This window comes from Mustela nigripes, unplaced genomic scaffold, assembly GCF_022355385.1.
Source record: "Mustela nigripes isolate SB6536 unplaced genomic scaffold, MUSNIG.SB6536 HiC_scaffold_148, whole genome shotgun sequence".
In the NCBI taxonomy this organism is placed as follows: Eukaryota; Metazoa; Chordata; class Mammalia; order Carnivora; family Mustelidae; genus Mustela; species Mustela nigripes.
This window is the reverse complement of record NW_026739562.1, coordinates 1,025,891-1,044,064: the sequence shown is the minus strand read 5'-3', so window position 1 is coordinate 1,044,064 and position 18,174 is coordinate 1,025,891. Positions and strand designations below refer to the sequence as shown.

The 18,174-nt window shown below is 37.7% G+C and overlaps 1 protein-coding gene across 6 annotated transcripts in view; it reads left to right on the top strand.

Moving 5' to 3' along the window:
• The window catches only part of LOC132008405 (leucine-rich repeat-containing protein 4C), a 1,212,627-nt gene that overhangs the window by 801,591 nt on the left and 392,862 nt on the right, over window positions 1–18,174 (top strand). Inside the window, exon 6 of one of the 6 annotated variants that reach the window (XR_009401631.1) lies at window positions 4,083–4,276. The exons of the other annotated variants lie outside the window; for them this stretch is intronic. The gene's annotated coding sequence lies outside the window, so the exon portion shown is untranslated. Of the gene's footprint in view, window positions 1–4,082; window positions 4,277–18,174 lie in introns of those variants that run through there. 6 annotated transcript variants of the gene reach the window in all.

Genomic DNA, 18,174 nt, shown 5'->3' with positions numbered 1-18,174 from the left:
CCTGCTTCCTCCTCTCTCTCTGCCTGCCTCTCTGCCTGCCTCTCTGCCTACTTGTGATCTCTGTCTGTCAAATAAATAAATTTTTAAAAAACTTAAAAAAAAAAAAAAGAATGGTTCACCTCTTATACCCCCACCCCCCACTTGGCTCAATCATGGGTGTGGAGCAGTCCTGGGAGAACAAGGTCGGTTTCGTCTAGAGGTCTGAGAGGTGCTCTTTTAGGTAGTGTGATAAAATGAAAAGAAGCACCAGCTCTCGTTCAGAGTAAGATAAATATTATTTTCTCCCCCACCTCACTTTCACAAGATTTCTGACCAACACAAGTTACTAGATATTTAGCGGTATTACTACTTTATGGTTTGTAATGATTTAATATGAACAATGTAAAATTACACAGCAGGATGGCTGGCATATAGGAGGCTTCAAAAAAAAGTTCATTTACTACATCACCTTTGCATCAAATTGTTCTTGTCTCCAGTCTATTTTATTTTATTTTACGTTTTAAACTGAGGGTAATATTAGTGTCCTTGAAAAACACAAATATAAAAAAAAATAGACGGTTGCATTTTATTTTGCCAACATTTAGGAAATCTAGTTATTTTAAGTCGATAATTAAATAAGGCTACTAATTAGACTTTTTCACGTTTATAATGGAACATGTATAATTTCCCTTGGAGACTTAGGTGTTAAGATTTGTTTAATGTTCTTGCCTTTCTAGGTGAAAATTTATATTGTTTGGAAATCACTGTATTTCTAATACTGGCAAAATACATATAGAACACCTTTGTGCTGTCTCTGAATCACTTACGTGTGTGACAATGCCTCTCAGTTTATTGTGTATTTCCACTATGATCTCGAATAACTACGTCTATTGTAAATATGTCTGCTTTCTCAGGCCTATAAAGAATTGGTTCATGTACTCTGTTATGGAGTAACAAACAGATTGCCCCTATTAGTTAATTTCAGCTCCATTACATTATTATATGATGAAAATCCCAACTAATGACCACTAAATGACGAATACTTAGTTTTGATCAATACTTTATTAAGTCATTTGTGTTGCATGCTTTTGTAACCAGCATAATGGTGTGTTTACCTAACTTCCTTCTTTAGGAATCTATCCATATATTTAAAAAATAATAAGGATACCTGGGTGGCTCAGTTGGTTAAGCATCTGCCTTTGGCTCAGGTCATGATTCCGGGATCCTGGGATCAAGTCCTGCATTGGGCTCCTTGCTCAACAGGGAGCCTCCTTCTCCCTCTGCGAGCTCCTCTTCCTGCTTATACACAGTCACTGTCTCTCTCTGACAAAGGAATAAAAACTTTAAAGAAAAAGAAAAGATGACAAAAACAGTAAGTCTTGGAACAAAAAATGAAAATAATCTATCAGCGAGAAAATAGATACTAGGTAATTAGAGGATATTGGTGGAAGAAGCCTTAAGGATCATACAGTCCAATCCCCTTGTTCCACATACACACACACAGGTTAAGTAATTTATCAAAGGTGACTCAGGCAAGTGGTATAGGGCTTCAACCCAAAGTCAAATCTTCTATTCCTGGACGTGTAGGCTTTCCCCATATGCATCTGGTACGTATTTAGCATTGTGCTAAGTCATCTGGGAAATAGAGAAGAAAAACAGACTCTTTTCCTCATTTTTCCAAGTTTAATTAATATCGCTTTCTGTGATTATGGTTCTTTTTTTTTTTTAATGTATTTTTTTTCCTCCATTGGAATATTTCAGTGGCTTATTTATTTGACAGACAGAGATCACAAGTAGGCAGAGAGGCAGGCAGAGAGAGAGAGAGAACAGAAAGCAGGCTCCCTGCCGACCAGAGAGCCCGATGTGGGGCTTGATCCCAGGACCCCGGGATCATGACTGAGCCAAAGGCAGAGGCTTTAACCCACTGAGCCCCCCAGGTGCCCCTGTGATTATGATTCTTAATGGACCTAAAACCATTTAAATGTGTTATACTGAGGAAAGAAAAGGAAAAAAAAGAGTGGATATTTATTGACCTTTTTTTTTCTCTGAAAATATTTTGGTATACTTAATTTCATGTTGTCCATAAAATAACTAGAAGGGCTATGTTTCGTTACTCCCTTTAATAGGTAAGTTGATTGAGGCTTGGAAGATTAAATGGTCTATTTAAGAGTATATAATCATAAATACAGATTTTCTGTGACTTCAAATCCCTCACTCCGCCACTGCTGAAAGAGAACATCTACTTGGTAGACATTGATTCAGACTAGAACAATTATCTTTGAACTTTCAAAATAAATGGTGTCATGTACAGTAACACACTTAATCATAGTGAAGCTAGAGCTCAGACACAAGTCTTATGACTCTAAAGCTCCTTCCCTTTTCTCAAAATATTCCCTTTTCTTATTTCCCCCTTACATGTAAGTTTCTATTAGTAAGTTTCCCTACTGAGTTTCTGCTCCATATATCATCAATTAAATACAATGGGAAAAGTATAAGGAAAAATATCAAGCTTTTATGATGGACACAGCCACACCAAACTTCACTGGCCAGTCAGATTAATGGGTCATTCTAATGAACTCTTGACAGGATGCTGCTCTAGGAAACCAATGAGTATTTCATTGATCTTGGGACTCTTCCCTTGATTATGGTGAGTGAGAGGGTAACAGTGTCTGACCCTGTATATGTGTCAATCTTGTTAAAGGACTTGATATGTGCTCTTTGTTTCTATTTCTCTATATTACCTTTTGGTATAGGATTTCTCTGATGATAGGTAAAAGGTGATGAAGAATATCATCTTATCATCCCCTAGAAGATGAGAATATTTTCAGAACTAGTTACCTAGAGTATCTCCAAAACATCGTTCTTCAGACAGGCTGTGGAATATGGAAGGAAGACCATGAAATAGTTGCAATTGGGGATCTGATTTTTTTTTTTTTTTTTTGCTTTTACTATAAGACAATGTGAAGATATCTAAGAGAAAAATTCCTCCTTTGAGACAACCATAAACTCCAAAATAAATAATCCAGGTTTAAACACAATATAGTTTCATGATTTTCATATATTTCTTTATTTTTGCTCTTTCCTCAATCCATTTTATTTATTTATTTATTTTAAAGATTTTATTTATTTATTTAACAGAAGGAGAGAGATCACAAGTAGGCAGAGCAGCAGGCAGGGGGGTGGGGAGCAGGCTCCCTGGTGAGCAGAGAGCCCCTCAGGGCTTGATCCCAGCACCCTGGGATCATGACCTGAGCCAAAGGCAGAGGCTTTAACCCACTGAGCCACCCAGGTGCCCCTCCTCAATCCATTTTAAAATCCAAGTTCGTCTGAGCTAAAAGGAAACAAAGATCTACCTTAATGAACACCATTGTCAAGATGAAAACATGAAGGGGGGGGCAGTACACATTTGGGGGGAGGAGTAGTACAGCAGTGATGGGATTAATCAAAGTAAGAGAATTGAGAAGGAGGGAGATGTCTAAAAAGATAGCAGAGGTTTGTGATAATGAGCTGATTCTTTTCCACCTTGAAATATTTCCCTTCTAGGAGGGAAAAAAGAAGACCTTGAAAGTTCTTGGTTTGGGTCATTTAAGGGCGGCGTGTGGGTAGCACTGATATAGCCATTAAATAAGACAAAGTCTAAATGGAACAGACATACTGTTCGCAGTTACTCTGCAGATTGCAAACTCTCACTCCTGCTACGATTGGACAGAGTCTATGCAGGATCAGTCCAATTATCCAGTCTCCAAAACAGTAAATTAAAGGCTTGGATGTTTTAAGAACGTTATTGTCTCAAATGTGAGTTTTTATTCACTCCATGCATTCATTTTAATTCTAATTTCTAATAAGTTGCATGCTTTTCATTCCACACTCCATTCTCCTTGAATCTTTAAACTTGTATTTCTGAACAGTTGCAGTGCTAAACAATTACATTCGTTGGTGTTCAAAGACAGATCTTTTCATAAGTAACTCAAGTATACAAAGTGAATTATTTTTACAGTGGTATAAGATTGATTTTGGTGGTATTGTCCTTGAATATTCTGTGGGCTTAATTATTATTAATCTGGATAAATTTTAACTTTAAAAATGTTAATTTAATTCACCAGGTCTCCTGGCTCATTAATCTTCTCAATAATGCCACTTAGGATAAAATGGCTCATCAAACAATAGTGATTCACATAAATATGTGGAAGTGGGAGAGCGGGGACATTGAAGGCGCAGAGGATTCACAGCATTTTTCACTTCTCAGCATTCTTCATCTTTAATAACATCCGTCCTTGTTGGAGATTTTCCCACCTCATTAAAATATAATTATCCGGTAACGTGACTTTTCTTTTTCTCATATGCATGTACATACGTGTACGTGCACATGCATGTGTGCACACATGTGCCACACACACACACACACACTCACCTCTCTTCATGGATTTTAGAAATGTCAGATTTACTTCCCTCATTTTGAGAATGGGCATAATGCCCGCCCTGCAGACTTCAAAAAGTGCTTAAGATAGAGGATATTTGAAGTGATAAAGTATAACGCTAATGTAAGTTGGTATAATTATTGCTATTGTTAGGAACTGTCTCATTTCCCAATCCCAAATGTAAATTTTCCAGTTCAGCGACACTTTTTGCTTATAATAATCCCGTGTGCTAGGTAGAATATTTGTGTGCTTTATACACAGTATGCAAAATCTTCACTATAAACCTCCAAGGTTGCTACTCCTTGCAGTTTGCGTGTGAGGAAGTCCGAGACACCGGCTGTTCTGCTCACAATGCAGTAAGTAGTGGAGCCGTGGTTCGTAATCAGGTCTGCTTCTGCATTCCGTGTTCTTTCCACCCTGCTTTCACTTTTCACCATTCTTTGCTTGAACTTCAGCATAACTCTTATTGCTTGCAATCGGTTTGTACATAAAAAATGACATAAAAATAAGGCACAATGCGTGTCATGGAGTTGGAAGTAAAAATACCATTTTCTTTCAGTCTTCATATGACTAATGACGTGACATAAATCATATCAGTTAACTCTCGATTTTCACTTGGTCCTTTTTTTGGTTTGGTTTTCTTTTCTTTTTTTTTTTTTTAAGATTTTATTTATTTATTTGACAGAGAGAGAGAAAGAGAGAGAGCACAAACAGGGGGAGTAGCAGGCAGAGGCAGAGCGAGAGGGAGAAGCAGGTGTTTTGCTGAGCAGGAAGCTCAACTCGAGGCTCCATCCCAGGACCCTGGGATCATGACCGGAGCCAAAGGCCGCCACTTAACTGACTGAGCCACCCAGATGCCCCTGGTTTTGGTTTTTGCTTTGTATTGTTTCACTTTATTGTCTGGATGGGAAAACTGAGACTTGGAAATTAGCAGCTTGTGATGCCTCAGATTATCCACACAGCTAATATGATGTGACAAGAAAGGGCTTCTAACCCTGATCTGTTTGACTCTGAAGCTCTTTTAATCATTTCATTTATATACGTGTTACCCAAAATGAAGCATGCCTTGTAATTATCCTGACAATTTTGATATTTTACCTATTATAATTAACCACTGACTGGAACAATAGAGGTGGATATCATCTCCTCTGTGTGAATTATTTTATCTTGAAGTTTCCTCGGCTCTGGTCACACTTCCACCTTCTTATGGCAGAATGTTACAGCCCCAAGGAGAGCCAGGACTGCTTACTAGTTCATCCCCAAAGCCTAGCTACACGGAGATCCGGTGATATGCATTGAGCAGCTAACACAGAAACATGAAGCTCCGTTGGACTGCAGAGTCCCACGAGACCTGTACAAAACCTACTTTCACATGAGATCTGATAATCTTTCTGAGGCTATGGACCAGCCTTTTTAGACCAGTGAATGGTAATGACTCAAAATTTATGCCTATAGCTAACTCTCTCTCTTTCTATATCATCTATCTAAATTTTTAGGCTCGCTAAGGGAAATATCTCTGGCTTCAGATTTATCATAACAAACAGAAGTTGGGAGGAAAGCTAGAGCCATCTGTTTTCTATAAATTAAACGTTTTGATTAGAGACCCCCATAGGATATAAGTAACATACTTATGTGAAAGAACGTTATTTCTTGCTAGGATTAAAATATGGCAGTCTTGGAACTTGTCTCTTTTAGCTGTTATCTGCTTTATTGTTTTCTTTAGAAGTATTGGAGTTAGATGGTAAGCCACATACAGACAGATAATAGCAAGAAGAGGTCTAAAGAATGAGAAAGAAGATTTTATTGATCTTATTTTTTTAATTGGATAAAAGTGAAGGTTTTACCCTTCTTGGTTCTTATACAGTTCAGAGAAAAGAGAGAACATTTTAAGTAAGTGCTTCTCAAGATTTAGGTCTTTAAAATTTGATTCCTGATTATTGTATTGTTTGCCTGAGGATTTACACTTCATTGCCAGAATTCAATGAAATAGTACTTCTTCCTTCCTTCGGTTTTTCAATAGAAAAACAAAAACAAAAACAATGCCCCAATCCTTCTTGAAAGTTTGTAAGGAAGTCTGCTGAAAAGCTCTGTGATTCTTCCTCAGCACGGTCTGTATCTGAATGTTACTGAGCAAGATTCATAAAGCATGTGTTCATACAAATTGGAGGACTATATATTCTTCCTGATGCTGGTCTTTGGTCCAAAATAAGAATTGCATGGATTAGGGGCGCCTGGGTGGCTCAGTCGTTAAGCGTCTGCCTTTGGCTCAGCTCATGATCCCAGAGTCCTGGGATCAAGCCCCGCATCAAGCCCCGCTTCTGCTCAGCGGGAAGCCTGCTTCTCCCTCTTCCACTCCCCTTGCTAGTGTTCCCTCTCTCGCTGTGTCTCTCTGTCAAATAAATAAAATCTTAAAAAAAAAAAAAAAAAGAATTGCATGGATTAGGATAGTAATCATGCTTGGATTAGGATACAGAATCTCTAAAAATACCAATAAGAATACTTCAGAGAGTGGTTTTACACCAAACATGCATCTTGCTAGCACCACTGACAGAGAATTAGAGTATCAAGTGTACAGCCACAGCACAAAACGAACGTTCACTCACTGACAAGCCAGCAATGAGTCTCTGTCCTCACAGAACAGAGCTACCTTCCTGGATCTGAATGTAGATAATTAACCCAAACTGGATGCACACAGGTGGGATAAATTCTTCTACTGTTTTTTGTTTGTTTGTTTGTTTGTTTTTGGCTGGTTGGTTGGTTTCCTTTTCACTGACTGGGTGGTTAGTCTATGTGCTGATCTCCTCCTGATCCTCTAGAATTGTTAGAATCCCTACTCCCCAAACAGCCCTGGGGATAGCTTTAATTCTTTACATTTTCTATTTTCCTTCCCTCCCTTATTTTAACTAGATACTCTTGGTTCCTTTTCCTCCCCACTATTTTACCTCCTTCCCAGATTGCCCCTTGCATTTCCCTTAGGGGACTTTATTTTATTTATTTATTTATTTTTTTTTTCCCCTTAGGGGACTTTAGTCTTATTTATGCCATTGTGATATTACAGTAAAAGTTTATGTGTGATTGCAAGGGGAAGGATAGAAAGTTATATGCCAATTTAAAAAAATGTGTATGAGACTAAAATAAAAGTTAAAAAAATTTCTCGGGCGCCTGGGTGGCTCAGTGGGTTAAGCCTTTGCCTTCAGCTCAGGTTGTGATCTCAGAGTTCTGGGATCGAGTCCCATGTCAGGCTCTCTGCTCGGCGGGGAGCCTGCTTCCTCCTCTCTCTCTCTCTCTCTCTCCTCTCTCTCTCTCTGTGCCTACTTGTGATATCTCTCTGTCAAATAAATAAAATCTTTAAAAAAAAAATTTCTCCTAATTCCTCCCACAGTTAACTTTTCTGAAACCTTTTTTTCCTTCCTGTTTTTTCTTATTATTTTTATATTTTGTTGTTGCTAACATATAATGTAGTATTTGTTTCAGGGATACAGGTCTGTGCTTCATCAGTCTTCCACAATTCACAGCACTCACCATAGCACACACCCACCCCAGTGTCCATCACCCAGATGCCCTATCCCTCCCCTGCTCCCCTACTCCATCATCCCTCAGTTTGTTTCCCAAGATTAATTAAGAGTCTCTTGTGGTTTTTCTCCCCCTCTGGTTCCATCTTGTTTCATTTTTCCCTCCCTTCCCCTATGATCTTCTGTCTTGTTTCTCAAATTCCTCATATCAGTGACATCATATCATTGTCTCTCTCTGATTGACTTATTTCGCTGAGTATAATACCCTCTAGTTTCATCCCCTTGTCATTGCAAATGGCAAGATTTCTTTTTTGGTGGCTGTGTAGTATTCCATCATGTGTGTGTTTTGGGGTGTTTGTGTGTGTGTGTGTGTGTGTGTGTACCACATCTTCTTTATCCATTGATCTGTTAATGGGTGTCTAGGCTCTTTCCATAGTTTGGAATGGACTGTCGAGGACATTGCTGCTATAAACATTGGGATGCACATGCCCCTTGGGGTCACTACATCTGTATCTTTATGGTAAATACCCAGTAGTGTGATTATTGGGTCATAGGGTAGCTCTATTTTCAACTTTTTGAGGAATCTCCATACTGTTTTCCAGAGTGGCTGCTGAAACCTTTTGTTTCCAAAAATGTCTTGATGGAGTTCTACCAACTTGATGCAGATATTTATGTTAATTTGATCTGAGAGGTTGTATACGACCCAGTGGTGTGCTGGTAATGTTTAACAGCCAGCTCTAAGAGGACAAAATATATGCATATGTATACATACATACTTTTGAGATTTTTTTTTTTTAATTTATTTGACAGAGAGAGAGATCACAAGTAGGCAGAGAGGAGGTGGCGGGGGGGGAAAGCAGGGTCCCCACTGAGCAGAGAGTCTGATGTGGATCTCGATCCCAGGACCCCAGGAACATGACCCGAGCCAAAGGCAGAGGCTTTAACCCACTGAGCTACCCAGGTGCTGCCATACCTACTTTTTATAAACCTTACTGATCTAAAAGATGTATAACATGCAATTTACAGATAATGATAAAATACTCTTTATTGTAAATTCCATATAGCCATTTGCTTCTCACAGAATGCTGTGAATTTTTACTGGAGTTTGCAACTATAGCCAACCAGTAGTTGGTTGTGATTGACAAATGAATGTATTTCTAGTATGAATATTGTTTGACTTTTCATTTACATGAATGTATAAGACAAAGGTAAAACAACAAAGATATAATGAAACCACTAGTCTGTAAATGACGTTAGAGGCTTCTTTGTTGAATTGGATGATAGTTTTCAAATGCTGAAAGAATATTTCTCAGTTTGTTGTGGTGTCTACAAAGTAATGTGTATAGACCTGAGATCCTTGAATTTAATCTGCATTATTGACATTTTTCCATCAACTTAAGTTTATACCATTCATTGTCAAAGGAGGTTATATGGCCTCATGGGAGCGAAAACTGGCTGTCAGGTTGGGGCAAAAAAAGTTACCCTTTCCATGCAGAAAGCATAGATATACATACAATATATAAACAGAACTATGTCTGTGGTTTAAATATTTCATGGTAGGACAATTAGGACAAAAATATCCAAAAGGGCTCCTTAGTGGGGGTGATAAAAATGAAATAAAGACAGTTGAGGAGCACTTGTTCAGACAGCCAACAAAACAAGAAATAAAGCTCTGATCTGTAGCACTTACTGATTTCTGAAGTGTAAATACAGATGTGATATTACTGAACACGGAGTTGAATGGGTACAGTAGCATACCATTATGTTTCTACTTGCAAGTGTAACAGGTATAAAGAACCTGAAGAGCATAGAAATAGTAAAATGTAAGAAAATCATTAGTAAGAGTGAGTTTTAAGTATTTTTAATATAAATTATTAAATTGCACATTTATATAATTTCGTTTTTATTAAAGGTCTTATTTAAGCAACCAGTTCATAAAATTCCTGAAAATTTAATCATTGTCTTTCATGATTTCAGCGGGATCCTGAACACCACTAAATGGTAAATATAAAACTCATTTTGGGGGCTGCCTCATAGGCACCTGAAAGACAGAGCTTTTCTTCAGCCCTACAGAAAGGATGCCTAGAGAGGGCCCAGCTGAAATAATAAATATTTTGTCCACATCTTTAATTTTAAAAGAATGGTATATACTTCCAGAATTAGATTTTTAAGTCAAAAGGTATGAACCCATTTTTGTACTTGACACCTAATATAGTCAAATTATTTCCAGTAAAGTTGTATCAAATAACACTCTTTCTAGTAGGATGGGAGATTCCTATATTACTGCACATTATACTTTTAAAAAATATATTATAAGAGGATTATGGTATTTCATTATTGATTGAGTAGCAAATTTAAACATGAAATTTGCATTTGCCAGTTGGAGAAGATTTTATTGTGCCAAACAGTAAAACCACACAAAAAATAATAAAAATCATAGTTCTAAATATTTAAGGGTTAATAGAAAGGTTCTTGAAATGCATCTTTCCTTGACATTTGAAGTGTTTAGTTCTTTTGTATCCTATGCGATGTTATTTATAAATCACTAGATCTATTCCTAATGGTTTTGCACAGGATTCTCTCTGCCAGTAGAGAAAGTCTAATGCTTCCTACCAGTGTTACAAACAATACTGCTTATATGATTATGATGGTAGAGAAAAAGGTACTGTCAGAGTCTGTGTTTCAGTTAAAAATCGTGTCATTTCAAGAATCTAGAGCAATATTAAAAATTTCCCTGGATGTGATGTTATATAAAATAGAATTGGAATGTGAAGGCTTTTTAATTAATTCTTCTTAGAAATTATTGACACATTTTCTCTGCTTTTAAACATCTTTATATCAGACACATACTTTAAAAAGCATCTTTATTGTCAAAATCCGACATAGTTTATTTCTCTTTTTGTTTTCCAAGACTACAGTGATTAGTAAGTCTCAGGAGCTTTATTGGTTGGTAAATCAGATCCTAGATAAGGTCTTTATCTAGAAGTGAGATAATATAAATTAACATTTTTTTAGAATGACAAAGGGCATATATTATATAAGCCATGGTTTTTAACTTTAAAATCACTATAAATGTGGATCCATCTTCATAATTAGAAAACATCTTGTTTAGGATTATTGGTTTAAAATAAGGGGATAGGCATTTCTTGCCAAGACATATCTTATGTCTCATGGATATCTTATGACTTTGTCTTATATCTTTACTCTTTCTAACATGGACAGCTGTGGAGAGATCTGTGAAGTTTGCCTCATGTTCAATAGCATCTGAAACACTTGTATCTACAGGGCATCTGGTGCCCTTAAGGCTCTGATCATTGAGAAGGGTCTGGAAAGCTTTCCCCACATCAGGGGTGTTCCTTTTTGGCACAACTTCTCCACCGCTCCAGATTCCATCAAGACTTAATTACCTTGGGTTCTCTTTCCCCTGGGCATGAGAGTCTACATATTTGGGAGAGAGTCAGGGCTTAGACTTGAAAAACAAGTGAATTCAGATTCCATCCCTCTACTGGGTAGCTGTATGTCCTTAAGCAAATCCCTTAACTTCTCTCAATTTCATCTTCCTCAAAGAGATTGATTAGGTACACATTCATCTATTCAACAAATAAATTTTGAACCTTATATTAGGATTCTCCAGAGAAAAAAAATCAAAAGGATGTATAGAATGAGATTAGTTATTTTTTTTTAAAGACTGTTTTTAGGGGAGTTATAGGTTCACAGAAAAATTGAAGTATCAGAGCATTTCGATATACCCCTTGCACCCCCACAGGCATAACCTCTACTATTATCAACATCACTCGCTACAGTGATAATTCTGTTACAACTGATGAACATACTTAGACACATCAGTGTCTCCCAGAGTACACAGTCTATAGGGTTTACACTTGATATTGTACATTTTGTGGGTTTGGACAAAATTAAAATGACATGCATCTACCATTGGAGTATTGTACAGATTAGTTTCATTGCCCTAAAACTCCTCTGTGTTCTACCTGTTCATCTCTCCTACCCCTGACAACCACCCATGTTTTGACTGTCTCTATAGTTTTAACTTTTCTAGAATGTCATATAGTTGGAATCATACTATACATAGTTTTTTTAGGTTAACTTTTTTCACTTAAGAACATGCATGTGAGTTTTCTCCTTGTCGATTCATGGTGTGATAGTTTATCCCTATTTAGCTCTGAATAATATTCTACTGTCCGGATATATCTCATTTTATCCATTTATCTACTGAAGGGCATCGTGGTTCTTTCCAAGTTTTAGCAGTTATGAATAAAGCTTCTATGAACATTCATGTGCAGATTTTGTGTGGACAGAGTTTTCAACTCAGATAAATACCAAGGAGTTCAACTTCTGGATCATATGATAAAAGTATGTTAGTTTTATAAGAAATTACCAAACTCTCTTCCAAAGTGGTTGTGTCATTCTGTATTCCTACCAGCAATGAATGAGAGTTCTTATTGCTCCACATTCTTGCCAGCATTTCGTATTGTCAGTGTTCTGGATTTTGACCTTTTCGTAGGTATGTAGAATGTTTCATCATATGTTTCTTTGTCACCTGTATCTTCTTTGGTGATGTGTCTGTTCAGGTTTTTGGCTTGTTTTTTTTGGTTTGTTTGTTTGTTTTTGTTTTGTTTATTTGTTTTTTAATTGGGCTGTCTGTTTTCTTATTGTTAAGAATTCTTTTTGTATTTCAAATAACTGTCCTTTATCAGTTATGTCTTTAGCAAATATTTGCTCTTGGTCTGTGACTTTTCATTGTTTCAAGAGAGTTTCATTTAAGGAATTGGCTGTATGCTGCTGGAAGTCAATAAGTACACCTGTGAGGCAGGCCAGCAGGCTGGAGACCCAGGAAAGACTTGATAATGCAGCTTAACCAGGGCAGTCAACTGACAGAATTTTCTCTCTCAAGGAAGGTATATCTTTCTGTTAGAAGGTCAGCTGATTGGATGTGACCTACCCACATTATGGAAGATAATCTTCTTTATTCAAAATCTACTGATATAAATATTCATTTCATCTAAAAAGCACCTCTATAATAACACCCAGGCCAGTGTTTCACCAAATAACTAGTTACCATGATCTAGATGGTTGACATATTAAATTAACTATCATAAGCTCCTTCTTGGAGCTACTCTTCCAAGCTACTCTTCTATATTGTCTATATCCCAATATAGACAATATCAAATCTATGTGGTATACCGGAGACTAATATAATGTTGTATGTCAATTATACCTCAATAAAAGACAAAGAAGCCCTAAGTTTTATAATTTGGAACTTATTTTGTAGCAGATCAAAAGAGATAACAAACAGTAAAAATAATAGATGAGCAAATCGAATGGTAGGTTATAACGCAAGGAGCCTTATGGGAAAATAGATGAGGCTGAGGCAGATCAAAAATATCGAGTACAAAGACAGGACTGACATGTGGAAAAAATAGGAAAACAGAAGAAGACTTAGCTTTGTGATAGCCAAGGAAAGAGTGTCCAAAACAAAGACTAATAAACAAAATGAATTAATTCATTTAAAACTCCTTCTCTTTCTATTCTTTTAATGATTTAAAATTAATTTCATAATATATAGAAATATGGAGTGTTGAAACTGAAGAAGCCTTTGAGATGATCTCATTCAAGCACATCCTCTATTTTATACATGAGCAAATGAAGCGAAGGGAGGGAACATGTCTTGCTCAAATTCAAAAATTCTGTTTGTGATAGAGCTATGGTTGTGTGTAAAACTCTTGACTCCTGGACTCCTGTTTTAGTCATTTGGACATAGATCTTGTAATGTCAATTCTAAAACCAAGTAATGCATTTTCATTGGTATATGAATAGATGTGTGTGCCCCCTCTCCAAATTCCTATATTGAAGCTTTAGTCTCCAGTGTGATGATATTTGAAGGTGGGACCTTTGGAAGATAAAGAGGTCATTGAAGGTCGAGCCCTCATTAATGGAATTAGTGCCCTATGAGAAGAAACATAAAATGATCTCTCCTCAGCCATGTGAGGTTATAGCGAGGAGAAATCGCTCTACAAACTAGAAAGGGGCGCTCCTGAGAAACCAAACCAACTGGTTCTTTGATCTTGGCCTTCTCAGCCTTTGGAACAGAAATTTCGGTTGTTTAAGCCCCTCAGTATGATATTTTTGTTATAGCAGCCTGAACTGATGAAGGTAGACCTTACCGTCTTAAGGGTTATATGTCTTATGGCTATGAGGTGAATATAGAATTTCAAAGGCTCAGATAGATTGGAAAGGAAGATAACCTTGCCTGGGAAGGTTATTAGGATTTCTCTAATCCTCCCTACATAACAGAGAACTGACCAGTCAAAAAGTCAGGACAGAAATGAAAGTTGAATTCTTCTTGCTTTCTTTGGAGTTAAACATACCTGACAGAATCCATCAGCCTACAACCTGGGAGGGATCCCTCTTGGTAAATAAATATTAATTGAAGCAGATTTTCTCCAACTTCGCTTACAGCTGGGAGCATGTTAGGCCTCTGTTAGGTTTCTCCTCTTCTCCACCCCAAATTTAGTTTCCCTCAGCTGCAGGCTGTGTGGTGTGAATAACCCCACAGTAGTGCTTCCTGTGTGGATAAATCAAGGCCAATGCCAGTGGGCCTCTTTCCGGATGGCATTCTGTGTGTCACCACTGGGTTGTAATATACTGTAAATAATACTTGCTGTCTGAGAAGCTGGACTGACAAATGCAAACAGCATTGTTCAGGTTTATGAACATCAATTAATATTCACCCATCTGTCTCTCTGTATTTCCTGCTTCTCCACTTATGCAAATAAAACTGTCAATTAGTCTGGAGGCTGACAGGACATTAAAGAGTCGTTTGTTGTGATGTGTTTGCAATACATAGACTTTTTGTTTCCTTAGGACAGATCCTTATGAGTCTGACTCTGACGTATGGAAACATAAATAACCTTTAGTTGTATCAGAGTTGATCTTTGCTGCGTCTGCAGCAGAGACAAAATGTTCTGAGAACGAGTATCTTGGAGGTGAAATTTGGATAAGCCTCCAAATCAAAGCAGAGAAGAGGATTGCTTGTAGGAGAGAAGCAGACATGGGATCAAGGGCTGAGCATTAAAAGTCTGCTTCAGTATCATCATTAAATTATCTAATTAATATTATTTAATAATGCATATTAACTAATTTAGAGCAAATAAGCTTGTTGACCTCTCACTTTATAATTTCCACATCAGGTCTCTTGATATCTGCAACCTATTAGCTTTATAAGCATGTCATTATTATTCAATTAAAGTTCTAGGTGTCTTGGGAAGACATGAGGAGAAGATGGTAATTCGGTTTAAAATATGGCCATTTCATTGCTATTGTCACATAGACAGCATGTCTGTTTGATTTTGTCAGTTAACGTTTTATACTATACCTATTTCAACCATAACACTTTATACTCTGGTATAATTTGCTCCAATATCATTAGCCTCTATGTATTACCTAATGAAATCATAGCCCACAATTATGAGATGCAATAAATTCAACAGCATTTAAATGCTTCTCCCCTATATAGTATTTTCACTTTTTCTTTCTCTCGATATTTAATTCCCTTAATCCCTGGTAGGCAATGTATAAATAGATGCATTCTCCACGAAGTCCTTAGGGTTTGGCACTCTACTCGTTACAAAGTAGTGATTATCATATGGAGAAATTCGCAAGCTTTTCAGTTCTCCCAGATCAGGGAATACAGACATGTATTTCCTAAACACGGTGGATTCATTGTTGATTAACTGCTTCCAGAATGTAAAGTTAGTTTTTCTTCTTCACATATCTGAACACCAATCTGTCCATAAGCTCTGTGTAAGATATTTGTTTTAGGTCCTGTGGTTAGACTCCCAGATAAAATAGCTTTTCTGTCCCTTTTCACACATACACCAACCAGTTTACCGCAGGACCTATTTTCTTTACCTTCGCGTGGCACAGGGCAAAGAGCTCAGGTGATTCATCCTGTTTCCACTCTTGATTGTCTCAGACACAATCAAGATGATACTGCAATTGGTGTGAGAATAAGCCGGCTGGTCTTAAAATATTATTTCCAGCATAATGTGTTAATCAAACTATATCCTCTCCCAATTGTGTCATGAATAGCACATCCTGTCTAATAAGAGATAATGAGGGAAGGAAAGAGTTGCTTTGATTAGGACACAGTTTAAGAAATAGATATTTTCTCAACCTACGTGACACTAAGAGTACTCCATTTGGAGGCACATATTGATGGCTGAAGGAATGTTCTGTCGATGGCCAGCCTCGTGACTTTGCAGAGGGAATTTAACTCTGACACCCACCTTCTTTTGGGGTCAGGGGACGCACACACTCACATGCGTGCTGCTTGCACACACTCATCTCACTGATTACAGAGTTGTGATACCATGTAAAGAAAAAAATGAACACGAAGCTACTTTATTAGCTTCGAAGCACCATAATAAACGAAGATCCCCCAAGAATCTCTTCTCTGCTAGGTGTAGTCCCCTTGCTCCCCCATGAGCATGCCGGGAATACTCTCTCCCAGTACTGTCCCAGTCACACTTCTCCTAGCTAAGGTTGCCGTACGAAAGTACCATAGACTGGCTGATTTAACAACAGAATTACCTTAAACAATAGCTTTGGGGGCTAGAAGTTTGAATTAAGGTGTCAGCAGGGTGGATTCTTTCTGAGGGCTGTGAGGGAAAAATCTTCTCTAGGGCTTTCTGTCAGTACTACCTCTAGCTGTCTTCTCCCAGTGTCTCTTCACAATGGCCTCCCTCTATGAATCTGTCTCCAAAAGTCCTCTTTTTATAGTTCACCGGTCATATTGGATTCAGGACCACAGTAGGGATCTCATTTTAACTTGTGAAGATTCTTTCTCCAAATAAGACCCCATTCTTAGATGGCGTTAGGACACCAAGATACCATTTCTAAAGGGATCCAATTCAACACATAACAGTCCTCAAAGAGCTGCATTACTGCCTCACTTCTTCCAGGTCCTTACTCTTCAGTGGATCCCTCTCGGACCCCTGGGAAATGCATCCCTGTTCCCAGGCACACATGTCTTGTCTCTCCTTCTTTTCTGCTTCGATGTAGTCGATAGCACCTACTACCACTGACATGCTGTTTATTTCCATGATTTACCTTATTATCTGAATAATTACACTTGAGAAAAAGCCCCATGGGGGTGGGGACATTGTTTTGTCCTCTCCTGGCTTCCAGCCCGAAGGACAATGCCTGGCACATAGTAGGTACTCAATAAACATTTGCCAAATGAAATGCAAAGAAGATGATTTTGTGGTGTCTGCCCTCTGGTTACAAAGTTTTAAGCCACATTATCTTCCCTCTCAGTATCGAAGCAGGTGAGAGCACCCCAAATACCTGTAAAAATTACTTTAAATAGCTTGCTACTAATGAGCTCTCAATGTCCCAGTCATGCTTAAGTTGGCTGAATTCTTCAGTTAAAGTGCCCAGTTGGGGAACCAGAGGCAATAGAGATTTCAGCCCATTGTATGTTTTGTTCTTTTTTTCTTTTTCTTTTCTGAAGATAGCACAGAGTTTTAATATTGGAAATACTCACTTCAGATGGCATGAAGGCAGGAGAACAAAATTCAGGGGGCTGGACATTGGATAGTGATGAAATGACAGCAGGACATTCCTTGGCTTCTGTGTATTCACTTGGGGAACTAGAGACTCTCTCACTTCACTGCTGGTAAGCCTTGAACACCATGCTGGATTCGCTTAGCAATAGGACTCATTAAAATAGTGAGTTTCTCCACCTGAAATTTGGCTTAAAGATCACTTTTGGTACTTTAGCCTTTCAGTGCCACATTGTAGAAAGAAATGAAAGGCAGCTTTTTTTTTTCTTTCTTATTTTCTTTCTTTTTTTTTTTTTTCCCCCAGCTCTTCTCTAGCAAATGAGGCTCATAAAGGTGCCAGTGACAAAATAAATCAGTTATCTGGTGCTCTCAGCTGAATATAGCTGCTGTTATTGTTGGCTGATATGCCTCTGGGGAAAAGGCATTTCAAAAAGGACTAAATCCACACATAGTGTTGCTGTAATAAAGCAACATTTAGCAAAAAATCAACTTTAGGAACACTATATTAAGGCTGGAAGCTAATTTACAGGAAAGGCTGTGCAAAATCCATTATTTCAATGCCATCTATCTGTAACGGACTCAAGTACTGCCAAGACTAGGTGTGAATTCAAACTATTGCCATTTTCTGGTGCAGGCTGCATGGTGTGCCAATTAGAGCTTGGGCTTGTAAGTCTAACAAAT